The sequence below is a fragment of the Corvus brachyrhynchos genome, unplaced genomic scaffold, assembly GCF_000691975.1.
Source record: "Corvus brachyrhynchos isolate BGI_N302 unplaced genomic scaffold, ASM69197v1 scaffold106, whole genome shotgun sequence".
Lineage (NCBI taxonomy): Eukaryota > Metazoa > Chordata > Aves > Passeriformes > Corvidae > Corvus > Corvus brachyrhynchos.
The window spans coordinates 4,626,303-4,654,299 of record NW_008238834.1 but is presented as its reverse complement, the minus strand read 5'-3'; the positions used below and the strand labels follow the sequence as shown (position 1 = coordinate 4,654,299).

The 27,997-nt window shown below is 36.2% G+C and overlaps 1 long non-coding RNA gene across 1 annotated transcript in view; it reads left to right on the top strand.

The window, feature by feature from the left end:
- LOC108447660 overlaps nucleotides 1-27,997 on the top strand; it is a 282,151-nt gene that overhangs the window by 145,076 nt on the left and 109,078 nt on the right. Inside the window, exon 3 of the long non-coding RNA XR_001863327.1 lies at nucleotides 16,771-16,880. This is a non-coding gene — a long non-coding RNA (uncharacterized LOC108447660). The remainder of the gene's footprint in view (nucleotides 1-16,770; nucleotides 16,881-27,997) is intronic.

Here is a 27,997-nt window from a genome sequence, read left to right as displayed (position 1 = left end):
CCAGAGCGGCAGGGAATCTGAATCATTTATTCAAAGGAGTGAGTTGGTTTTACACACCTTTCCAAGGCACAGCATTTCCTTACATGGCGTGACCTATCCCATGTTGCCACATCAGCAACACACTTCATAGGGATCTGCCCTGTGACACCTCCTCCCCCCAGGGCCCAGAGCAGACAAGCCTCTCTGTGCTGCCATGTGCTCCTTTGTGCTGCCATGTGCCTCTGCAGGCAGCTTTTACAGCTCACAACCCAAGTCTCTCTTATAATTCCCCATAGAGTTCAAGCTAAACTGCGTTTAGTAGGGTAGGATTAGGGAGTGGCTACAGGTGCAGTTGAGTTGTCAAGTCTAACAGGAAGGGACTTGTGAGCAGCTGAGGGGAAGCTGCAGGTGGAAAAGTTCATTACCATGTTGCTACTGCTGGAACAGTATGTTTGACTCATCTGTTAAAAATAACGAGGATATTTGAAAGACTTCAAAGTACACTTTATCATAACATTCCTTTAATGCATTTCTTTGCTGGGGAAGGAGGGGAAGAGGGAGAGAGGTCTGCTTTTCAGTGGTCTGAGCTTTCATGTAAGGACTGGAGATGTGTGCAACTGAGTGAGCAGTTCCTGCCCCAGGCATCTCCCTCCTCTGCAAGGTCTTCTTGGAAATACACGTGAACAATGCTCAGGAAGTTTTCTTCCTTCCCCAGAGCATGTGGGTCAGTGGTTTGATTTCTGAGGAAATTAAGATTTGGTTATCTCCTTATGTTGTTGATGAGTAGAGTGTATACAGGGAAGTATTTTTGCAGGAGTATATGGGACATTTGTAGTACTTCCCAAAAAATGCACTACTTGGGAAAAAATTCTCTCATTCCTTCTGCTGCTGCTCACATCTGAATTATGCTTTTGTCCATGAGCTAAAACAAAATATTTTCTATAATCCTGCTGGGTTTTTCTAAGCAGGGCATTGCCACTTATCAGTAGGAATTTTTAAGGGCTTTGCATTTTCCACTACAACTGATCCAACTGGTCCAAGATCAATATAATCATTTTTCCAACTGAAAACTTATGGTCACCTGCTCAAGTACTGACATAAATAAATTTTATCAACATGGGCTTCAGAGTTTAGATCATCTTGCTGCACCTTGTGATAGTGTCACAGACTACTTACTTCAGACTGTCTCAAAAATACCTACATAGTGCTGCAGTCTGGAGCAATCTAGACAAAACCAGTAACATGTTTATTGCAAGAAGTTTTGCACTTAAGCAGTTCTGAAAACACTAGCTTCTGCCAAACTGAGGTTATTTTCCCTTGATAAATGATGGTGTAAGCAAGGATCTTACCTCCTGAGCCTAATTGTGTTTTCTGTGATTGCTTGATTGAATTCCTCTATAGTGTTCCATACTTCTTTTTCTTCCACCCTCTCTCCCCAAGACCTTTTTCCAGGGACTATTTTTAAGACATTTATCATCCTATGGCAAATTCATCCCCCATTATTGCTAGCCTTGCAGTCTCTAAATTAAAGAGGTAGTAACAGCACAAAGCTTTCTGTCTCAGGGACATTACGCATCGTTCTCCGCACCAATATGGACATATTAGACTGTGTGTTAAGTGGTAAAATAAACAGTGGGGGAGAATATTCTATGAAATGGATTCAGATTGGGGTGGTTTTGTGAGTTTGACAAGGAAATATTCATATATGGGAGCAAATGTCATGCATGGGCAGATGCGGAACTCAAAACAACCTTGCTTTGGGCAATACTGTTCTATATATGTATGCACTTTGACTCTTTCTGGCTAAATATGCTTCTAGAAATTTTAAAACCTTTTCATCTAGCCTCTGTTGGATAACAATTTGAGAGAGTTGCTCTGTCAATAAGTGAGTGCTTTTAAAAGACAAAATAGGGTTACTTTTCAATTGAAAAGACAGAGTAAGTGAGATGGAACTTGGGAATCTGGCATTTGAACTATTGATTGTAGTATTCCTCAGCATGAGGGGCAGTCAGCATGAAGCACTTAAAATATCTGATATTGCACTGTAGGACAGAGTAAAAAGGCTTTCCTTATTTTTCCCTGGCAATGTTTCCCATTTCTCACAAAATAAGTACAGCAAGGAATGAGCTGGTAGATAGGTGTTAATGTTGGTTCAGTTTAGGTCACCAGAATGACATTTTTGTAAACCTATGCAGACCATCAGGATACTGCAACAATAGTAAGAAGTTTACGAAAGATTTGATCTCTTTTCCTAGTGAGAGAATAAGAATTTGCTTGTGTTACCAGAGAGGAAACCTATAATGAGGCATATAATCTGGTTAATTTATTTTTAAACTACCAAGAGACTGGGGAGGAGGGGTTGTAAAACACCATCTTTTTCAGACATTCCAATAGAGCATCTTTCTAACAGTCATCTCAGTTGAAATCCAGTGGAACATAAACATTTAATCACATTTTGATGCCTCTGAACAACTTATTTATTTTATATTTTATTACCTCTGAACACCTTCTATTCTTGCAAGTGCTTATCTAGATTTTTGAAAGTTTGGCATCTAGTCTTTGTGCCCAGATGACTAGGAGTTGGTAAATTGTTTTTACATCTATCCTGAAAACCATAATCTATTCTGCAAGTAAAGTTAACATTATGAAGTTCCATACCATCTTCTTTCTTCAGGCTGGCATTTATTACACTACACGGGGCTTTAAAAATCAAAGGGGCATACTCTTTCTGAAAACTTCCTAAGTACTGTTCTGTGTTTACTGAAAAAAAAATCCTGCAAAATAGACTCTGAAGTATTAATTTGTTGTAATGATACAATTTTTCTTGACTTTTTTGGGTGAAGTTTATCTTAATCAGAAATGCACCATTATACCATTATCTATATGAAAACCTTTTTAACCCTCCAAGGACAATCCCTTGGTTGTGCAAAACAAAATTAAATCAAAATATCTGACAAATATTCCTAGCAATCTAATTCAGTCCTGACTGAATTCCATTTCTTATCCATCCCTTCATCTTGCAATCAAAGTGAGCTCTGTTGAGGGAGCTCAGCTGCATCTGGTATTAAAGCATTTCCTGCTTCAGTAGCATTCCCCCTGCTTTAGCTGGCTTTTTTTTTCTCATGCACTTATGCTGTGAATCGCGGCTTTGTTCCATTAATGCATTACCACCAAAAAGGACTCCTAATACTATTATGGTGCTGCTGTTTAATGCAGAGGTCACTGCAGTATGTGGGAAATCCAACCAATAATCTAAGACTTACTGTTCTAGGCATTGTACATATATATGTATATTAAAAAAAACCCCAAACATAAACCCATTCCCACTATGGAGAATTGTTAATGAAATGCAGTCATTAAACGAATCCTTAAAAATCTGTGATCCAGTCCCCCACCACCAAACCCAGAACACATCCCCTCACATGACAAAAATAAATGTGTGTCTTATGAACACATAGACACATCAACTGGTTCTGTACAGCCCTCTGGGTAGTTAAAGAAAGGTGAAATGAATCAGTAATTGCATTGTAATCAGCACGATTAGGATTTCTGACCTCCTTTTGCGTGTCTGGTACTCATAGAAAGTGAGTCATTGGCAAACTAAACTGTGCAATTTATTTGCAGATTGTGAAAACACACAAAATTTGGAGGAAAAAGAAGAATTATTAATCCTCCTTCACTGCAGAACCCTCTGCTGGTGATGGAATGCAAACTTCACTTGCATCTGAAGAGATTGCTTACCTGAGACTAAAGATACTGATAAAACCAGGACTGTCCTATTGCAGTGAACCGTCACATCACTACCCCTATCTATGCAGCCTTGCACAGGCAAAACTGCAGTGTAGTTATACCCAGACTTTATGTTACGACACATTATGAATTTAGGCATAAGCATGCAGCTAACTTGAAATACTAAATGGACAATTAAAATCGAGTGAAAAGGACTCCTCTACTGGATTAAAATAGCTGGGATTTGGAGAAGTATGGGTTGTGTACAGATCGTCTGTAGAATATAAAGGCCACGAGGGCCCCGCATATGAAATGGAATTTTGGAGAAACAGTTTTAAACTGGGTGGTTGAAAAAAGAAAAACTGCTAATTTTTTGGTTCTTCAGGATTTTTTTTTAAGTATATTGATATTTGAGTTGGGATATTTATAATTTCTTTCACATCTTATGATTACTTTGAAAACTGTTCTAACTTTCTCAGTATGCCTGTATGCAATAATTAACCATAGAAGAGTTCCAAGACATGCACAACACAAATTCTTCTGATACTTATTTTTTAACATCGCAGAGAAACACAACCCAGAAATGCATAAGACATCTCGGGCTGGACTGTTGCCCAGAGGCTGCACTTGCTGCTGAACAACTTATGGCATTAGGAACAGCTCTGCAAGCACCATCCACCTTGTTATTGTATATCAATCCCTGAGCATTTGATTAAAGTCCTAATAGCTTCTACTTCAGTATTGCCAAAGAATTGTCAATTATGGCACTTCAGTTCACCTCCCTTTATGGAATGACGCATCAGTGAGTCGGTTTCAAAACAGATACAATACCAGTTCAATATTTTACATACAAAATCCTTTATTCACCAGGATTTCTGTATTCTAATGTTTAGGATCTTAAGAAACTGTTGTTTTCAATAGTTTCCTGCCCATCACATGTTGAAACTTGTCAGCTGTATATTTTTTGCCGTCAAAATGGAAGAAAATATAGGGGCAAAATGTAACTATAGAAAAAGGGATTTTAATTTTGATAGTGAGAAAATAAGAGGTATGAAAGATAACTACTTGCATAGATGAGGTAGATTGGGTATAGGTCAGTAATTACAACCTCATGCATTACCTTAGGTGGATCTTTGGGAACTGAAGTAGAAGATCAGTCCTCCTACCATGGCAGCAGTTCTATGACTTGGATCTTCTTTGACCTTCCTGGTTTTGATGTCTATTGCAATGCAGGATACATTGGAAATTGCTAGAGAACGCTCTTTCTGATAATTATTCTTGAGGAAAAACATCTTCCCAGATAAAAAATTGTGTTATTGAAGCTCAAATGAGGATAATGGGAATGATAATTATTCTTGAGGAAAAACATCTTCCCAGAAAAAAATTGTGTTATTGAAGCTCAACTGAGGATAATGGGAAAGTAAGGAAACTTTGGTTATTGTTGAAATCAGCTCTGGTAAATCACACAAGTTACTGTATAATTTCTTGTTGGCTTGGCCAGCCTTGACACACCATGCTTATTGATTCTGGGGTTCAGTAAATGTACTGCACAATAGTAATTCTGAGCAACATGTACAAAGACTCTTTTTTGAGTTCAATAAGCAGGATGTTGGTATCAATGTTTTTTGTCCTGATGTGGTTGGTTTGAAAGTTTTGGCAGAGGTTGTAATCAGCAGAACAGTAGATACGTGTTACAGTTACTCCTGGTTTAGAGGTTTGACTGGATTGATCTGGTACCGCAGAACTTCAGTTGAAAATCTGCATTTTCAGAAGGCCACTAAATGTTCAGCCAAGTTACAGAGCTAATTTTTACCAGCCTAGTGATGAAAACAAAATCAGGTGAAAGAAAGTCATGGTGAAGGTATTTGGTGAAACTCTATTTTACCAAGTTTTATGCAGTTGTAATAACAATTTCTTTAAAAAGGCAATTTACAGTGAACACAAATTGTACACAGTGATGTCATGATAAGATGCTTTGTACAAAGAGTGCATTAAAAATCTTTAGCTGTGACTCATTCTGGCTGCAAATGCAAAATCTGGCTCACAATTTTATTTCTTCAGGCCACTCAGAAAAAAAAATGCTAGGAAGCTGTTTAAAAACCCATCAAGGCATACTTGTTTCTTGGACTAGAAAGTCATTGTAGTTGCATGAAAAATAAAGGGTTTTTTTCTTAAAGGTTTTTTATAATCTTCCAGTTAAAATTCTTTTAAATATCATCTATTGTGTCGAAATTTGTGTGGAAATATTGTGTGGAAAACTTACCCATTTTTAGTGCAGACACATTTTTAAGTACCAATTGAAGTAGTTTGATTGCTTGAGGCCAGAAGTCTAATTGAAAAATGATTAATTAAATTAATCCAGCATTCAGTGTAGTGATTTGAATTTTCATGACAAGCTTTTGTTTCTTCAAGTCTTTACACTTGACTCATCACTTTGTTTTTAACTTTTTGATAAGAGGAACTTCAGTGGAGAAGTCTATGTCAGTTTGAATGAAGGTTCCTCCCATGTGAAGATTTCTTTGCAAAGTACAGCTGGGATTTATGGATGGACATTCTGATCACTCAAGCCATGCCTGTAATGTGCTGTTATGAGAAGGTTTGAGTGCCAGCATATTTAAGTGAAAGTTATCATTTATTGATGGATTCTGCATGGCAGTCAGATGCTAAACACCTACACAGACATGGTTTGTCACGGAAGTCCAGAACAAAAAATGTATTTACCAAAAGCATGCAAATCTACACATTTGATGTTTGTATTACAAGTGGCTGCTACAATAAATAGTAATTCAAGTGCTGGAGAACTTAGATACTGCATTTTGAATTTTGTATTTTGAATTCAGTAACCCAGAATGAAAGCATCTCTATACTGATGTCTTCTGTAATGTAGCAGCCAGAAGCCAGTATTACCAATCAACAGTTCAGCCCGCAAAGGAACAAAGCAAACACATTCAGACATTCAGCCAACATTATATAAAGACAGTGCCAAAGACATTAATTGCTTATTTTCCCAGTGCATTTATTAATCACTTCCTCAAGCGCTTATTTTAAAAAAAATCTCTGAATTATCCATCACTGAATATGTTATTTTATAAATATTACTGCATTTTAAATAGAAGGAGTTTAAAGACACAGAGTTAACAAAAAGAGAACTTGGAAAGTCAATAGCAACAAAGTTCCACATAGGAGAAGAATTTTTCTAGAGGATTAGGGAGTATGTTTGTAAGAGTTGGGAAAATTAAAACAGAAAATACTCTCTACTTGTTCAGAGAATTTGTTGAAAGGAATTTTCTCATATCAAGAATTGATTTGTCTGTCACAGTAGTTGGTTAACTAAAAAATGGAAAAAAGCAAGGGCCATCTGAAGAAACAACCTGATGATATTCTGAGGATGATTTTCCATCCTAAGGTTGTTATTTGCCATTATGCAAAATTTACCAAGTGGTCTGTCAAAAATGCTATGGATATACTTAGAATACTGCCAGTTTTGTTACATAGTCTCCATTATGAATGTGAACCGTGCACCATTTATCACCCAGCATGTCATTACAAGCTTAAAAAATAAAAGTTTTTGTAGCATGTCATGAAGATTCAGCTACTGGGGGTATTTTCTGAATTCTGTGGGACTTCTGTGAGGTTGACTAGCCCAGAGACACTAAAAAGCACCTGTTCTTGTGAAAACTTATTAACTAATTTTTCCTACATTCCATGACCATTAATTTAGAACTCTGATTTACATCTCATTTTAAGATTCTCCACTGAAAGGCAGTGCTCTTAATGCCTTCCAGAATCATAAAACTCTGACTCTTGCATACTCGGCCTTAATTATGGTAAACAATATAAAATACAGAATACCTAAAAAGGTTTCGCCTTGCTTGCCTTAGAACTAGACTTTAAAGAGAACTTCATAAATAATAAAAAATTTAAACAATGCTAATTCCCCAAAATAAGAAAAGGAATACTCAGAAAAATTAAATATAAAAAGGGCTAAAAATGTGCCAGCGCAAATTAATTGAAAATTGCAGATAAACTCTGATGGACATTTTGGGCATTATTAGATGAGTTTAACAATGGTATTGCAGGATGGTTTTGGCTTCTTTATCTTTTAGTATATACATCCATCAGATTTCTCAGCATTCTCTATATTTAAAGAATGTGAAAAAACCCTTATATGTTGTGCTATTAAATCATCTTTGCAGACTGTTTTGCATATACTGGCAAGCTGAAGAAAATAAATCCATCAAAAAACAAGAAACAGAAATGCATACCTTCATAAAGTTGCATTGAAACTTCCTTTTTTTCTCATATGGAAAACTTCTGATATCATAGAAATGATAATATCTAAGAGTGTTAATATTCTTACTTATGATGATGAATGTTAACTTCATCTTTCGTCTTTTGTCCCATTAGTTAGTTTTGCCTTTTAATATCTAGTTGTACATTTAAACTATCATTATTTCTCATTGTATAACTTTGAAAGTCATGGCAGAAGTATTTTGGAAGGATTTCCTTTTCATCTGCAGAATACTCTTAACATTCTTTCTTTCTTGTTAACTGTCAGGTGTTTAACTTTCAGCAAAAATGACATGCAGGTTTTTTTTCTACTCATCCATTGTGGATGTTTTCATAGAACTCAAAACAGTTTTATTCTTAGAGCAGCAAATCTCCCTGTCCTTTCTGCATGTTTCATACTACTAGATGCTTTCTCCTGCTCTTTTTCCATCACTAGGTACTCTGTTCCATTTGCTTCATCCATTTATGCATGATTTTGGACTTGGAAGAAGTGATAAATTCTGTCTCCTCTTTATCACTCAGCTCTTACGTTGTTCTGACAGCAGAAACTGCTGTTCCAGATAGAGCAGGTTCATTAGGTCATCAGAAAGCATTATCAGGAGCACCTTTTCATTTCCAGCCTTACTGCACTAAATGCGGTTGCATCAAATGATTCCATTCATTAATTGGTGTAAGGCAGCATCCACCAGGGCTTGCAATAACACCTAGAAGTATTCTGCCACAGTGGATGTTGAAATTATTACCTCTCATTTGTAATTCAATGAAATTGTCATTTTTTCCTTGCAGTTCTGCCTCTTTTTGCCATATGTTCTCCTTAATACAAGCAGTTGGGCCGCGCTTTTAGTATCCCTCGTTCACCTCATCTCTTCCTTCTGTCGCTCTCTGTGGATCAGGCTTTCTGCAGCCCCCTGATCACTGCCTGTCACTGCTTTCCCTTTCTGTTTTCCCTAATGAAGTTCACCAGCAACGTAGGCTTCACCATTATGCAGTTCATATTTTTTGTTCTATTTGTACAATTTGCAGCTGTAGTTGAATGTTATATAAATGATTAATTAGCACTTATTACTGTTTTACATTTCCTAAGTACTGCACAAACTAACTAATCAAGCAGTGAATAAATGAATTAAGCAAAAAACCAGCACACAGTTACAGGAGTTGTGTTCTCTCTTTGACATTCTCTTGCATACTGCTATGCTGTGAAGTCTATAATCAAAAAAAACTGTACAAAAATTCTCCTGATTAGGTGATTTTTCTTCAATTTTGTCACAGTAAAATATAATTGAAAACCAGTGCTTGTGTAGTTAGATGTAATAAACCTGATTATATTGTGTGGGTTTTTTAAAAAGCTCTTTACTTCAACCTATGTTCCTGTTCAAATCAACAGCAATATTGGCAGCCAGTGTGAGCAGCAATAGGCCAGCAGCAAACTCCTGGGGCTAATGTACCACATTCATGATTCCATGAATCCAGAAAATTTTCTTGATATGCCCTGCTTATTAGCACAAAATAAAGAGAAAAATATTTGTAGGGTCAACCTGGCAGTATTGTCTGTTAATTATTAAGAAAAAAAGATAATAATTCATAGATAATAAAGATAAATTTTGTACAATATAATTCTTTTTTTGCTTAGATGTTTATCAGGAACTGATATTTGCCATATTTTAAGCCTGGGACATAGAAAGTTATTTTGTACACTTCTGAATCAGCTCTGCTGACAAGGTAGTTTGAATTTGCTTAGGTCTTTTCTTCTCTGCCGGACAAGACAGAAAAATACATGGTTTACACTGATTCAAAAAAAAAAAAAAAAAGGCAATTTCTCTACCAAAAAAAGGAATGCTTATCTGTGCAGGACATAATCCCTACTGTGCCTTGACTAACAAAGACACTTCAGTTTGGTGGGAATTCATACAGGAGTAAACTTGCCTCATTTTACCACCCTGTATAGCATGATGGAAAGATAATGAATTTTCTGTTGACAGCTTTTTTTCACATGTAACATCTAGAGCCTTTTTCAGGAGGTTTGAAGGTTTAAGTACAGAGAATGGATGATGACTGAACATAAAAAATTGTGCACTGTATGTGAAAACCATTACCTAGCCAGGTGTTTTAACCATGGGAACTTGCAGGGCAAGCCTCTGTCATACATACACAGTGATGTTTAGCTTTGGCTCCAAAGCAAGTGTGAAAGGACATGGACCACATGAAGGAAAAGAGAGAAAGAGACATTTTTTCACCAGGATATATTAAAGACAAATAAATGTCCTCTTAAATATTTTGACAGATGGTCTGTTACACAGATTGATTTGTGTTACTAGAAATGTAACCTTTATGAAAAGGCATGGTTAGATTATCAAAGTATCCCCCAGTTTGCAGATTCCTAATAGTGCTGCACAAGTAGAGTTCTTTACTATGCGGCGCATTTTCAACCAACTGTGTAATTGAGAGTTTCTTCCTGCAACAGCTGGATGGCATTTTTTAAAGTGTTCAGTATCAAAAACTGCTCAAATGCCTCATGATTGCTATTTAGGCTGGAAGCAGTTTTTCAGCATTTCAAAGCAAAGGGAATTTTGATGATTGCAGCAGTAGGATTTCATGCGATAAAAACATGAGCTGGACATGTTTAAAATGGACATGTAGGTTCTGGAAGATGTACTCTGAAATTGTCTACTTTTCACTGTGTACCAGGAAAAACAATAAACCTTGGGGTTTGTCTTCTACTGCCTGCTATGCTATTTTGGGGAAGAGAGAGATGAAAACTCGGAGTGGTTTAAAAGCACAGTAATTCTTGAAGTGCTACTGATATATTTGTGCTATATGTGTTCCCAAAAGGGAATTGATACAATATAAAGGCTGTGTGAGAAATATGGAGACCAGAGTAATTTGGGAAGGACTATTACATATTTCTGGAAATGTTACTTCAGGTACACAAGTTTTTAAACCTATGTTGTATTACAACCACTTCTATGATGTACAGATATTTTAGTCATAAATTTCATAGGATGTGTAAGAGTATGTGAGAGAAAAAGATCGTAATTGATTTGTTTGTAACATTTCACTTGACTATGCAGGTGCAATGCAGAGACTGCCATCATATATGTGGTGTGAATAAATATTTCTCTCTATACATATGTATCAAATGGTAAGTGGAATTGGATTCATGGCTGTCTATACAGTGCTTCATACTGAAATTATTTTATATATAATAATTATGGGATAAAATTTTCTGTCATGTTTCCTTCCTTCCTTCCTTCCTTCCTTCCTTCCTTCCTTCCTTCCTTCCTTCCTTCTGAGCTGTTAGTGTGCTAACAAATTGGCATGCATGCATTATCAGCCCAGTTTCAACTGCGTTAATGGCATGACCAATGGAACAAAACACATTAAAAACTTTTATTAAATTTAGGTTTTTTAACTATTTCTGTTTAAAATGCATTCTTGGGGTGGTGTTGGATACAGAAAATTGTGGACTTACAATTTTTTTTTTTTTAATTTGCCTCTGTTTTTAGTTTTCTGCCTGCTTTAGAGCCAAATCTTTCATGCACATTGCATGAAAAATCTCAGTGGGGCAGTCAGGTGAGGTGCTGTGGAAGCTTCTCCTTATTAAGAAACAGGTTTGAAAATATAAGGCTTTATATTACTGATTCTTTCAGTTACAATGAAGAGCAAATTAAAACCATTTACCTCCAACTAGAATAGACTGCAGAACTTCCCACTGGTGCTGATGCAGGAACATTTCATAGAGAATATTTTATTCCTCCTGTGAATTGATGTTTAGGGAAAGCCTATGCTTGGAATTTTTCCTTTATCTCCTGTGCAGACTTCTAACTCAGTTTCAAAAGCCATTAATATTTATGAGGTTGGGCTGAGAATAATACAACTGCAGTGAGACAGTGAAATGTCTGCCATTCACACACTGCTGTATAGTGGTATAAATACATATTTAAGTTTGAATTAATTAAATTGCATTTAATCCTTTCTCTGTGAGCTTGTAAACAGCAGCTCATATCAATGCTAGTATACATTTTTGGCAAGTGACATGTGCTGTCAGCATAATTTTAGACACATTTCATTTCTTGCATAGTACTTATCGCTAATACAGAATTTTAAACTTTTTCTCTTTGGTGTGCCAGCTGCTAAAATCAGAAGGTTTTTCCAAGATATAAATTTTTTGTGTTTTAAATGCAGAAACAATGGAATGCCCGTAGTGATTGTCTAGTGACTTCCTAAAGCAGCGTAATTAAAAATCACTCTTTGCAGAGCCCTTTAATTGGCATTGATTTTAATCTTTCAGGTTAGCTTCTTTTCAGTTCAGAGTGAAATACAGTCAAAAGACTGTATCTCTGTAATTGGTGGCAAATACAATCAGGCTAAAAGTTCTCATCTTCTCAGCATGCCTTCCCCAGCAGGATGATGGAAGATATGAGCAGCTTATTATTGGCAACCTGGTGCTCCAGTTGTCTTGGGGAAAATAAGTGGTTTGCTCTGAGTATGAACAAAATCTTAATATGTTATTATTACTGTAGATCAGGAGCTGAGCTGTAGACATTGAAGTATTGCATTAATATTTGCTGTGCCTGGATTAGCTGAATTGGCAGTGCATTTAAGTGGGGACTTGGGCTTTCTTATTATTTACTTAATTATATTTGTAATTTACTGTGGCTGAGCACTCAGCATGATTTTTAATTGTCTGAGGGAGACTCTTAATTTTACAAATGAGGTGCAATAAATGTGTGTGATATTGCAGCCTTGGCTTTATAGGAAGAAGACTGAGTTTTCTGCTCATTGTTAAGCTTTATGGTAGTCCCCTTATTACTACACTAGTGTGGTTGTAATTAAATTTTTAGAAGTTCATTTGCCTATAGTTACTAGGCAGTCCTAATTTCTGTAATTATTATTATTTTGCTATAATTTGGGAAGAAAATATATGTGGTTCCTGCCCAGTGCTTAAAAAATAAAAAATTGTTGATGCTAATGGCTTAAAATGCACTAAATCATTATCTAAAAGAGGCCTCTTCTGAACATCAGAGGTTATCTGCCATTTGTCACCCCAGGTGCTCACCCTCATTGAGAGGATGCAGTACATAAAAAGCCCCTCTAAGTAAACCTTTGTAATGGAACAGATTTGGGTTGTTAATGCAGGTCAGTGTCTTGATATTGTGTATAGAAAAAATGGATACTCATGCACTTTCACTGTGAATTACTTTTAAAAAATACAAGAAGTGGTGAAAAAAATAGTGAAAAAAAGCACAGGTAAACATTTCATCCATTTCCTTTACATTATGTACTTGTTAATTAAAAATTATGCATACAAGCAGAACCCCAGGAGTGTAAAGAAGCATCATATAGAAGAGAAATGAAATGGTTTAGTATGTAATAAAACACCTGAAGAACAGCCCTTCATTTCTACATTGAAATTTGGTTTAATGATAATGGTCACGCTGTGAGTTTGTGTTTTGCACAGGAATGGTACAGATGTGATTAGAGTCTGTTTCTAAGACTTACAGTTTCACAGAATAATTTACCTAGTAAGGAATTATAGGCAGTTATCAAGTTGCTGAGTGTCTTGTTCAACTGAGTGTTCAGTATCTCTCAGGGTGCAGATGCCTCCCTAGGCACCTGTTCTGGGTTATTCTTTGCTCCTGTTCTTTGCCACACTTTTTCCAGGTTTCTTTTTGACAAAATCTAGCTAAAAACACATAAAAATTAACATCGAGCTCAAAAGTATTTTTGTCCCATGCCCTGTTTCATGCATCAGAGATCAAAAGTAAAAATATAAGAACATGGCAAACATATTCTCTTAGCCTCCTGATGTCTTGAACTTTGGCTCTTTCTGAGTTGAATGTTCCTAAACATTTCTGGTTACCTAAATTGGGGGGATTTAATTTTCCCACACTATTCCTGACTTCTCTTGAATGCATGATTTGATGTCCATGACCTCCTGTGGCAGGAATTCCACAGCACAACTGCACATTGCACAAAGAGCCACCCCTCTTTGTTTATTTGTTCAGCTTTCTTTCTTTTAATGATGTGACACTTAACCAGCTTGATTTAATGCCCTAAGGTTCTTGCATCGGGCAGAATGAGGAAAAAAGAAAAATGAAAGAAATAACTTTACTAATCCTCTCCATGCCAGTCATTATATTTTCAGAATCTTCCATGATTCAATTTTCTCTTTTGTCCCTTTGTCTATTCATTTGTCCCTCATGCAGAAGTCATTCTGTACTTTCCATCATTGTCTTACTTTTTTGTGAACCTTTTCTGGTTTTCTGGTTGTACCTCTCTGATTAAATAAAAAATAGGGAAAGTGGTCAAAGAAGGTTAGCATGCATAGACATGCACAAGTAAGAAAGACCAAAAGCAAAACAGAAGAAGAATTAAAGAAATTTCAAAACTATTAAGCCAATGCTGGTTTAGTTTGGGCTGTTGACATGGATAGTACCATGTGTTCGTACAGAATCCGAAGCACTCTAGTCCATGGCCATCTCTGAAAACTCTGTCATATATACTTACATGTTTGCAGAAAGTTACTTCCAAATTTTATCTTTTGTACACTTTAGGTGGTGGATTACAGTGTGCTTAACACTTGTGTGATGCAGGTGATACCTTTACATTGCCTGCCTTTAGTGTCTCTGTCATCACTAAATACATCTGACAAGTTAAAATTTCTCTTCTCCAAGTGAACTCTCTCAGCTGAGAGAAACCCATCTGATCCCAGCTTCAGCAAGGTTCTCAAGCAAATCCTCAAGCATGGGCGTTTCATCAGAGAAGTCCTTACAACTCAAGGCTCTAAAGACCTGGAAGATTCATTCCTTCTGAGATTTATGTTTTTAAGCTCCCTAAGGAGATGTTATAAAAAAAAATCAATCCAGTTTACTAGTTACAATTAAATATACTCTGTCAATTTTATACTCTTACGGAAAATCTGAAATGCTTACGGTGTAGTCAATATTGTAGGCAAATGAAAGCCTTCCTCAAAAGAGATCCTGTCAACAGGAAATCTATGCATTTCTGAAATAATTTTAAAGCTGTTTCTGGTTCTGTACCTCTCTCTTGATCCCACTGCCAATCTGATAGTTTTATCATCTCATTTTCCTACTTTGAGCATATTTTTTCTCCCACTTCTGACAAAAAAACCTGCACAACCAACCAAGAAAGACCAACTGTAGAGAAAGAACTGGAAATTTAGTTTTAGAATTAAAAATAAATAAATTAAAATTTAGTTTTAGAATTAAAAATAAATTAAAAATACTAAAGATAGCTATGTACCTCAAGGGAGAGGCAGGCCCTCAAAGCCAGCTCTACACAAAGTGCTGTCATTGGAGTACTAGTGGAATGTGTTTCTATCCCAACAGTAATGTCAGAGACTATGAACCAGTGTCAGAATTTAGTTTATCTTGGAAACAGGACTCGCAGTGAATATAAAGACAGTAACAAAGAGGAGGCTGCAGTTGTCACCTGTTTGACTGCTTTAGAGGTCAAGGAATTCCCAGGAATAATCGCCTCTTGTGTACAGAAGCTGCTCCTGTCCTCTTTGTTGTTACTTGAAAGAATTTCAGTCCAAAGCTTGATGTTTTACTAAACCGTGCATCCTGCTTCCAGAGGAATTCATTTATGGAAGTTTTCTAGCCTATGGGAAGTGGGACATCAGACTCTGATTGGGTTGGTCTCTTCTAGTTTTATAAGCATGAGTTTGTAGTATTTTCAGGTTACTTTTGCTCTGAAAATTTTTACTTGATTTTTCTGACAACTAACCCCCAATAGTTAACTGTGGTGTACAAAGCTATTTCTTTGAAGGAGCATCAAGAGATTGGAATAACTTAAGAACACATCAAACAACTTACTGTAGTGATAAATCTTCAGTGTAGTCCAAAGTTAGTATCAAAGCACCCTTAGCTGTAAATCTTTTTTCTTTTAATATGCTTTACAGTAAAAGTTTGATTTGTTAACTGCATTTACAAGACAAAATATTCACGCTTATGCTGGTTTGTACTTTCAAATTGTTCACATGAAAAAAGACAGAATAAAATAGGCTAGACCTTTAGGTGATGAGAAACAAAACTTGAAATAGTGAGATGACTCATAGAGAACAAATATAGAACACAGAGGAAAGACACTTATTTCTGTTAGCCTCAGTAAGTAGTACTGGAGAAATAAGAGGAAAAACATGTATATCATTTGCCTTACAAGAGAGAGAAAATGGCTTATAAATAAGTATTTTCAGTTTATGTAATTTTTAAAAGTCATGTATTTTAATGTGCAGTGACTTGCCATTCCAATTTTGTCCACTACCCACTGAATGCTGATGGGGGAAGCACCATGTATACAGCTATGTGGTTCAGGTTTTTTCACCATTCTCCTCTGCTTTTCCAGACACAGGCAGCAGGATTTCCATGGTGTTTTTGTAGAGTGAGAAAAGGTTGTGAAAGGGAGAGACTGGGGGAGAGGTGAGCTTGCAGAGATTTAGTGAGACAATCACATGTAACTAGTCTTTGTATTTTGTGGTAAAAGAACCAACAAACTCTTCATGCATTGTGCAGGGTGAGTAGAAAGTTGGAGATGGCACCACAAATGCACCATTATACAATCAAAATAATATTCTTTTTTGTTGCCAGAAGGAGAGTGTGGAACCATGTGAAAACCTTGCCATGGAACACTATCATAAAACATCTCACCATTGCTGTGATTTTTAATGAATTCATAGAGCCTTGCCATGTTAATAATTTTATCTTGTTTCAGGCTAGTAGTTTTAACTCCTACACTTTGATTGTGTTTCAGGACAGTCAAGCATCAATTACTGGAACTGACATCTGAATTAAAGAGTGTGCAAAAAGTCTCTTCCCTCTTTAATTATTGAAACAACTAAAATGGAAAACTGACTAAAGGAGGTGAGTCCTTTCCTCTTATTCTCTGATCATTCTCCTTGATCTCTCTCTGCATTTCTTTTATTCATTTATCTCCAGATTTGCCTCCTGCAAAGGCAGGGAGCCAAATGATTGCAAACTCTCAACTGCTTTAATGGAAATGAAGGTAGCCTAGAAAATGAAGCATATGATATAACCCGTCTTTGTACTTACCAAGTGATACTGGCTGAGGACTCTGTTAATGCTGGGTGTCTTCAAAAGTTGTCGTGAATGATTTTCACAAGTCTGACATGAACATAAAAATGTAGCATATAAACTTAAATGTTGAGTATAGCCCCATAGAGCTGGATGTACCAGAGATGTGGAGAGAGTGTCGGGTTTTTTTGATTTGGCCTAGGGGAATATAACAAAAGGGGGAGATCAGAGGGAAAAATGAAGTACAGAAGACAAGCATGGCAAGGGGTTGCAGCATCTTGGAAGCAACATTGAAATGGGCTGGAAAAGATCTGCTGGGGAAAGAACTTCCTTTTCCACAGTTTCCACAGATATTTTTACTTGCTTTTTTCTGTTTGTTTTGGGGTTCCTTTTTACACTAAGAGCTGACCTGATAGGACATACTGAAGATAAGCTGACCTCTAGTCTCTGGAACACAAATGCAATAGCAGTGAAATAGTTCACTACATATAGTGAACTATTGGTATTTCCCAGGGCTAATTATACTGAGACAAATTAAAATCAGTTCCATATCCTGTTTCTTTATTACCACATGGTAGGCTTACGCATACATGCACTAGAAATAGGGAGATTTTTTTTATATCTTTTCAAAATGGTGGTCATTCTGCTTGTCATTTGATATGATTTTAAAAGTAACTCTTAAACTATGATATATTTGACTCATTGCAGTTCAGTTTCAAGGAATTTAATTGTATTATTAAATTAATATCTTAATCATATAATTGGTTATGGGTATTTTAGGTTAGTTAGGTATGATACTGTACTTCAATTTGTAAATTTCCCTGTTTGGAGCATGAGTTTAAGATACTGAATGAAACGTTTTACATCTCAGGAATGCTCTTTGTGTCACTCCAAAGTGACTCTTTTTCATTGTTTTCCATTGGTGCAAAAAATTTAAATGGATACCTCCCTTTAAAAATATAATTTCTTAAAATGAGAATGTTATATAATTATACAGCAGTAAAAATCACTTTGTATTTTAGTAAATTTATTTTAAGAGGAGAAAATAGCAGAGTGCTGAAACATTTCCATAGCCATAAAACCGTACTCATGATGATTTATATTAATAGAGGTAGATAGATAGACAGATGGATAGATAGATAGATAGATAGATAGATAGATAGATGATTCTGCATGTTATATATGTAGTATACATATATGTATTTATACATTGCAAGTATATATTTCTATGGTACATACACACAACAAAAAGTGGTAAATTTTCGTTGCAGAATAGGACTTGGAACTAGTGTGTATCTTCTGACAATGTGAAATAATTAGATCAGCTAACTTTTCCTCAGTTTGGCCTTCTGTAGAATTCTAAAACTTTATTGAAAGGGTGACATAAGGTTTGCAGTGGTGTATTCTTCCCAAGTAAAAGTTGGATTTTTAATTTAGGAATTTTTTTTTCACAGTAATGCATTTGCTTATCAGTTACCTATATTCATGTGCATTTTCATACCCACAAAAAAACCCCACCCTATCCTCTCAGCTCCTGGTAGCTTAGGTAAAATGGTTATCTCCAGCATTCCCAGTGTTCAGCTTCTTACAGCTCTTCTCAGCTTTGGCTTTTGTACCTGTGCACTTCTATGCACCTGTATTTGGCCATGGGTCTTTTTGAAGCATTGAGGAAATAAGAATAATGCAGTAAGAACATTATTACAGCTCAGCAATGACCTCCGCAAAATTTAGTAAATGCCAAAATACGTTGTCAGTTCAGATGCATCATGACAGATGCTTTCCAGCAATGCCATGTCCCATTTTTTTGCTTATACTTTTACTTGAAGTTCACCTGCATATAGGTTTCCCTTTTCTTAATGATGAGAAGAAACCTTTTCATTTAGTTATATGATTAAATTTGATTATTATTTTGGTGTTTTATGGAGTCCACCTATGCAGTGGATCCATCCAGTTTTGGATAGGGTATTTAGTAATTTGGATAAGGTATTTGACACTGTACTGTGCCATAAATCGAGTCCCTCCTGATGGGAGAGAACTTTGCTGAAAGTCCTTGCAAGGAGTTTCAAAGATAAACCAAGACTTTTCCTTGAGTTTCAGTGCTTCCAAATAGTTGTTTATTAAGTCTTATCAGAGGAACAGAGCCACTAGCGTGACCCAGGTACAGCATAGAGCACAGAAAAGCAGGAGTAAGAGCATCTTGCGACTCTTTATCAAGATTTACACAGCTTTTAAAGATATTTTAACCAATAGTTACTAAAAAAGTACATTATTTTCACTTTCCTACCAATTATTCAGTAACACAGGCAGGAACTGCGGAATTTTCTATCCAATCATTCCAAACTACTTTTACTGCAGAACATGGAGTAGTAGAAGGAGAAGAAGGTTTAGAGAACAACAATCCTCCATTTTGATATTTTTTACTCTTATCTGTTTACTACAAAGAGAAGCCCAAAACCTCTAAATTTTTCACCCTGTGAAATCTTACATAGTAGTCTATCACCTAATTCACACCACTGTATTTTCTAGTTGTTGTCTGACTGTTGGTAATTTTTTCCAAGGTTTGAAGCCAAAACAGTGTTGTTCAGAGGGGTAAGAACCCTTAAAAACAGGCAGAGAAATATTCTTGGCACTCTGGGTTCCTACAGTATTTAATATTTTGGATAGGGTATTTGTAGATCTGTACAGACACACACTCTCCTGATATATAAACCCTGCATATTCACAAGAAGCAAAGGCATCACTACTTGGAATGGCGACTTTTTTTCACTGAGTGTTGGGAGAAGAAGGTGTAATGGAACTTTTTCAATACAGAGGATTGTATTGGAAAATGCAGAAGGAACTGATTTTCTTATTGTAAATACTCTGTTAGAATTACACACACAAAAAAAAAATCCCCAACGTTCATTTTAGCATAAGCTGAATGTACAAAATGACAAAAGCTAAGATATAGATCCTCCTGTGAAGCTTCCTAGCAGTCCTTCTGTAAAGGGAACATTTGCAAAGGGCAAAAGGATGCAAGGTAGGGGCAGAAAAAATCGCTTAACAAAGGAAAACAAAAGAAAACATTATGCCATTGAAGAAGATATTTTGATTAGTGATACATTTATTAGAAAGAACAGGGTGTGGTCCACTTATTTTCATCAGGAATATATTGACAATATCAGTTAGGAGTTGGACTCGATGGCCCTTGTGGGTCCCTTCCAACTCAGAATATTCTGTGATTCTGTGAATATAATTTGTTGTGAATTTTCTTCAAGGGAAATGCAGACAGAACTTAAAGATGCCATTAAATCAAGACATGTTTATCATCAGGGAGAAGATGACTAGGCTTTGAAAAAGTCAGATAAAGAGAATCTATACGAAATGTGTTAGGGATGTGGATGAAACTGAACTTTAATGAGACCAAACAAAAGGAACATAATTGATCTTCTACAGTGAGAATGTATGGAAGTAATTTAAACCTTAAGGTCCTCTTGTCTTACTGGGAGACGGATAACGGATGTTTTGTACGATCTAAGTATGCGGAAGTCTCAGGATCTGCAAAATATTATTCCTTAGGGGAAAAGGACACAAGACAAAGAGAAAAAATTACCAGTTAAAAAATGTGATGATCTTTGATGGAGTACAAGGGGAAGCATAAGGTATTTTACTAATAATCCTGGTGTGAAAGTAACAGATGTAATGAGAAAAATTAGAAAATTGCCTCAGGTAAAGTACACTGAGAAGGCAGAAAAGCTTGGATGAGGCAAAGGCACTGCAATCAAATATAAAGAAAAAAAACAGATTTCTAATGCAAATTGAAAAAAAGTTGATTGTGACTTTTAAAGAAAGTATTTTAAAGAAAAATTCAGGCAGGACTTCTTATTATAGCTTAATAGCAATTCCCTGAGCAGTTATAGAAAGCTCAGAGATGAGAGAAAATAAGTAAACTGACTGTGAGATAGACAAGTGATATGTCTGTCTATTAGATAAAACAAGACATTTCAAATCAAAATTAAAATTTTGTATATTTCTACTTCCTTCTCTACTTATGGGAAAACCGAGCATCAAAATTAAAGATAGGGACAACTCTTTTAAGCATTTTTGCATCCAGAGCAAGTTGGGAGTCCAGGCAATATTCATAATGTTTTGGGATGAGATGGATACTGAAATCTCCTGGGCACTTAATAACTTGGAGTACCTTAGTGACAACAACAATTTCGTAAGTCTGACAAATTATCTGTGTAGGCATAAGGGAAAAAGGAGACATAGAACCATAGAATCACAGAATGGCTTTGGTTGAAAAGGACCTTAAAGATCATTAAGTTCCAACACCTATTATAAATGTGAAGAAAAATCAAAAACTGTAGATAGAGGGGTGCTGGGATACAGAGTCAAATATTGAATCAAAACCTTCATTACTATTGTAAGTAAGGAAACAATCATTAAGAACTAAAAACTATAGAGGCTTATCTCCAAGTAATAAAAAATTTTCATGAATCTGCTTATATGAGTTAAATACATAAGTTGGAGGAAAAAAGAAAAATTAAAGAGAAAGGTTGATATTTGATATAGCTAAGGACACAGACATTTCTTTCTGCATCTGTCTGAAAAAAAAGTCACTTCATCACAGCTAGGAGAAATAGAAGATCATTTCCCACAGCTATAACCAATTCTGTATCAAAATTTATTTCAGAAACAGGTCTTTGATCTCCTGCTTTTTGCAGTTGGTGTCATCTAGATATTTATTGACTGAATTCTAGACAAAGGGGTGGTCCTTCTTCCTGGGACATGTAGACTAACCTTTCTTTTTGGTGGAAGATAGGCTATTGGTGGAGGAAATTGACCCAACTTGCCAGAAGACTCTATTTCCTACAGTTGGCCTTAACTTCCGTAAAATAGAGGAATTTTGTAACCTTCAGAACAGTAGTATTTTTACAGTCTTTAAAGCATTACTACATTACACCTGCAGGATTTACACAGAATAATAAAAAATACTCCCTGTTTATGCTTTAATATAAATAATGTCAAGGTATTAAACAAAATCTTTTATTTATTTTTAAATAACTTTTTGTTTAAAATACTAATTTATCTGTTTCATAGCGTTTAAATAACAAAGTAAGCAGGTTGATAAACTCAGATGAACAGTCTCAGGAAAAGAGAGATAAAGCAACTTCAAGATATCATTGCCTGATTCCTAGCCAACGTGCCATTGCCTTGATAAATATGACATTGTAGAAGATGGGTGAAGAAGTGAGGGTAAATACTTAAGCATCTTGTTCCTCTTTGTTTATTCCACCTCTTCCTATTAATCCAGTGGAATGCTAAATGATGCTTTAATTTTAAAATACCTGTCCTTGTGACTTTCTTTTCCTCAAGTGAAAGTCACAGCCAAAATAGAGCTGCATGTGAAAGCATCCCTGAGGCAAGGACAGTATAGGTAACATTCTTTTAAGGTCTCTCAGAAGAGGTCAATCCTAGCTCAGGAATACTGGAATTATTCAACCTTCTTATGCTTTTCCATACTTTTCTTTAGGCATCTACTGCCACTGTGGTTTATGCCCGTGGCTCAATGAGCCTTTGAATTCACACAGAATGGCTATTTTTGGACTTGCACACTACTGGAAGTGGATGCCTGTAAGAAGCTTTTATGGTGGGACAAAAAGTAATGACACCGTTAACTCTGAGAAATGGAATATTTCTTGTATTGCCATCATTCTGTTCCAGTAAAAAAATACAAGTTGGGCACAGTGGGAAATCAAATTTCCTCCCTTGGTATAAAATCATATCCCTGAAATAATTTACTTGTGTTAGAAACAAACCAGTGTATGGAACTGGCACTGGTTTTATGTCATGTTAGGGAACAGTGAGGAGTCCCCAGGCAGGTGCAAAGGAGGAACTTTATTTGCAAAAAACCCGGCCTTTTCGTGCCATTAGTCGGTTGTTAGGTTACATAGTTCTAAGGCACAACAAACCCAATTTAACCAACCACCATACACCGCGGTGCGGGCACGAGGCATTCACACAGCATGCCTCACTTCCTCTTTTCTAGCTGAGTCATTCTCCCACAGTCCATTTCTACTGAGGCTAAGTAACAGGCCAGAGCCATGATTTTACCAGGCCTTCCCTTTACAGAGCTTTACCTATCGGTCACAGTTTTCGGCTGCCGCTGCAGGGAAGGATGCCTTTCTTTGGTTTGCAGTGCACACCGTAAGTAGACACAGGCACAATGATAAGTATCTCACCATCTCCTGGTGGCTTCATGCAATCAGGGACTGCACATTTATCCTCACACTGGGAAGGTTATAGGAAGCACGTCCGTCCTTATATGGTCTTCCTTTGTATTTTTATATGATTATAAAGATATAACAGCAGCTACAACAAAAACATAATAAAAAAATATGATTCAGATAATCCTCTTAGTTCAGTGTTGCAGGGTTGGAACTGGCACTGTGCAAAATAAAAAGATAAATTTGTCCTTACTGGATAGTGGAAGTGTGGCCAAGGTACATTAGTAGCCTCTTCCAGCTCATAGGTAATACAAAATTATGGTCTTCTGAAAGCTTTATTTTATATGAAACTCTGCCATATGACTATTGTTTTAAACTGTTGATACAATCTGTTTTATTTCTATTGTATAGTTTCTACTTACTTTTAGTTTTACTCTCTTTTCTTGCCAGTTCTTTCAGCTACATTCTGCATGCTGCAGACACAGTTTAAAAAAACAGTCTAATGATTTGGGGAAGGGACAGTATAGTAGTGTGTCACAGCTGGGCCATGGAACAGAATTCTAGTATTCTGGACTTGTATGCTTGAGAGAGACCACAGTCATGTTTGGGTGTATTGATTGTGTTCTTAAGACCAAAGGAAAAGAAAACAACGGTTTAAAAAGCTATCATTCATCAAGAACAAAATGTATAAGCATATTATTGAAGCTTTCTGAAATGCCCTTGCTCTTAAAGCATGAATTTATCTGAGCACATTGATGAAGTTTAAGTAGGCTAGAAATTTCATCACATTGTTGTTATTTTTAGAAATTAGGAGAAATATCTCAGTGTTAAAAATCAGCACAATGAAATAATTTGCACCTCATTTTGATAAGCTGCCTAGGAAGTTATTTCAACAACTAAAATTCAAATCTTGCAAATCCTGGAAATCAGGACAATTTTAAGGAGTGAAAAAAAAATATAAAGTTATCCAAAGTGAAGTCTGATAATAGTTCAGAAATTGGTGAATTGATAAATACTGAGGAGGATAAGTTGCTTAAATGTTTTGGGTGAATCTGTATGTCCTGTATTGATATAAAGATAAAAAAATGTTTTGGTTAAGAATTAGGCAGTACCAGAATAAAGGAATAAATATCCCAAAATAGGGATGTGATCCCATAAATCAAAATTCTGAAAAGGTTTTTGAGGGTGTCGTGGTTTGAAACTGGGCATGATACATGGTACATTACCAGCTGTAATAGGATTCTGCAGGTGGCAGGTTAAGGCACTACTCAGGCTTATTAATACATGAAGGCCACCTTTCTTTTCCAAACATGGCCACTGCAGCAAATACTGGGTTAAGGTACTCATGCTTGAAGAAGTTGTTGAAAATTGGAGAGACTTTGGGAGAAACCACAAGATTGGTTCAAATGAGACTAAAAATAATGGCTGGCTTGATCAATATTGGGGGAGGGGGTGGAGTCGGAAAACTTTTCTCTCTGTGGATTGCAACAAAATATTGAACTTCTGAGACTCACAAGTATGACAAAAAAGGTCCAGTACGTGGAAGTTAAACCTCAAAATGGAAACAAAGTGCATATTTTTAAACAGAAGTAAATACACATCGGAACAATTTACCAAGCACTGTTGTGAATTCTTGTAACTTAAAAGATTTCATTTGGAATTAAGTCTAGGACTGCTGAAGCAATTTAGGGAATTAGATGCTCAAACATCCTTGAAATGTACTCATTAAATTCTCCAAGATCTTTTGGGTTCCTCTAGAAATGCAGCAGAGCTAAAAGCAGTGTGCTGTATCTGATTCAGAAGTGGGACTTGACGGAAGGCACTGTGAAGTAGTATCAGACATTTTCTGTAATGTTACACAGCAGGTTAGGCTCCACTGTCCCAGTGGCCTTTTATTCACAGAGTCAGTGTGTTTGTTTATTTGTATGTGAGAGCAGTAAAAAAGTGTTTTGATCTAATAGGAGCTACTTGACATTGCTGTTGAAGTACTTACACCCTACCTGTTCAATAAGGTGACTGTGATTCACTCGTGTTGCAGTAGAATATTATTTCACCTCCATTTTGCTGCTGGTAGGGAAAAGATTGAAAGACCAGGCCTGTGTGCAGAGATGGCATGAATATGGCACCTAAGGAACAGCTCTGTGTCTCTTGGGCTTTCAGCAACTGATTTTATTGCCAAAGCAGAAATTGTCGGTCATATTTCAGGACCTGCTCTGTGATCTGGGTACGTTGACCAGAGGAGGTCCTGAAATATGACTAGGTAGATATATTAGCTGAGCAATTTTTTGGTTTTCTATAGTATTGTCTGTATAAAGAATTCACTTCAGACCTTTGTCTCTCACCAGGAAAACTTGGATCTTAGATGAGTGTGTCTGGCTGGCTCAATGTTACCTTTGTGAGAGTTACGTTGAATTAGAGGCTATATCAATGTGTTAAGCATCCAGTCATGCACCAGTACAAGCAGTAATTTTGCTGTCACTGGACACTGCAGTTCTGACTGTAGAAATGATCCATTTTCTTTCTTTTTTACGCTTCACTTCTCAGGGTCTGCGTGGCTAGAATACATCTGTCCTATAAACTGGATCTGTTATCAGTGCAAGTATTACTTGCAAGCCAATGTTCTAGTATTACTTTTAAGATCTATTATCTGCAATAGGATGATCGCAGAGAGCAAAGTAAAGCTCACCCATGAGTGAGGAAGATCACTGTATTCATTGAACCAGAGCCGAATTCTATCCTGAGTTTTGCTTACTCACACAGCTGAGTTTTATGAGACTCCAGAAATCCAAATTCCATCTGATAAACACTAAGTACAGAGTAGTAACCTAGAATATTGAGGGTTTGGGGCTTTTTCTTTACTCTATTTTTTTTTTTAACAACATGGAAACAATTAATGTAGAAAAATAAGTAGTCTGCTTATGCTTATTAACACTTAATGTGTGTTAATAAGAAGTTAATAAGAGGGACACACAAGTTCTTGTGTGTCCCTCTTAACAGTCTTTTAAACTTACCTTGTGTTGTATAAGAAAACAGTCCTATGTCAGCCCAGTGTTACGAACTCAGAATATAAATGGACATAATTTGTATAAAAGTGAATTGAGTTGAATATAAAATACAAAGATAAATGTTTATATAGTGGTTGATCTTGCATAGATATTTTGAAAATCTGTTTATCCGAGACATCAATAAGACAAGAGGGTTATAATACTGTTCAGGCTGTATCAGTATATAAAACCTATTTGTCATCTTTACGAAATACATATTACCAGAATACAAATTATATAGATGAGATTGCTGCATTTCTCATCTTTATCATGTAGATGTTCCATGTGATCTATCAAGTCCAGCAGTGGGATAAAGTAATATGTACTTTAGACAAATCACTGACAGCAGCTGCTGTGTGTCTTCTTTGCACAGCTTACTGAAGTTCAAAAGAAAGAGCATTGATTGTGATATCCAATGAGGGAAGAAAAATTAAAATTAAGCTAACTTTAAAATACATTATATTTTGAAGATCAAGAATCTAGGCAGGTACTTGAGGTGAAGGTGCCCAGTGTCCAAGAATTGGATTCTTTTTTGTTAATGAGTGAGAAAATGAAAGTGCAATGTTAGCAGATTGGGATTTTTGGTTTCTGTAAGTGAGCAAGTAACAATGTAGCATAAGTGATCCAAAAAATAATATATGGCCTTGTTAACATCAATAGCTTCATAATGCAGCTATTCAAATTATATACTCTAATTTGCTCCTGTGCCTCAGAGAAGTGTCATGCTTTCCTATGAGGCTGCTATGATTTTAGCTTCCGAGCACTGCATGAAAATGCCCTCTGGTCTGGAGGGTGCACTGCTTTATGATGGGTAGACCTTACTAAAATTAGGTTTTTAACACACTAAAAATTGAGTTACGCTGCTTTCTGATATACTAAGTTCACTTCTTGATTTGGCCAAATGAGTTTGAGAAATACTTGAACAGGATGTAATTGTTATATCCCATTTCTTCATATTACATGATATATGCATGTTTATGCTTATGTGTATAACTAGTTTCCCCAAGTATTTTGTAAAAATAACAAATACATGTAATTTTTCTATCTATCTATTCAATTTGAAAGTGTAACTCAGAGAGTGTGTTGCTTCATCTCCTTGAGGACATATGTTCCATCTCCTCATGGAACACAGCTGTTCCATGAGGTACAAAATGGACTGATTAGGTCAAAACATATTTTCTTTCATATACAATGTGGACTCTGTCCAAAAGCAAAATAATGCTAGGCAGGACTGAAGGCAGCATGAAGGCAGTATGACATCAAGAAAGACGTATCCCCACTGCGTCAAAATGAGACTTGAACTACAGAGCTTCTTATATATAAGATCAGAAGCAATCCCATATAAGAGGGATATATCTAAGCAGCTTTGTAGGGGATGCAGGTATTTTAATTCACAGAAAATAAGCAGGATGTGATACTAAACCCAGCACTTCCGTGCAGATGCCATTGGACCAATGTAGGATCATCCTTAGTGGAAATTTGTAACAAGGATGAACTTTGTCCTGCAGCAAGATTTCTGATCTGGCTTTGACTCTTTGATATTTGCTGACACCAGTCAGATTTCTTTCCATGTCATGACAAGCGTTAGTGTCTTAGAACAACAATAAGCAAAGAAGCCTGTGCTGTGGGGAAAGCATGATGCACCAGATGTAACAGGGCATACATGGTTTCAGGAATTACCTTATTTGAGAGA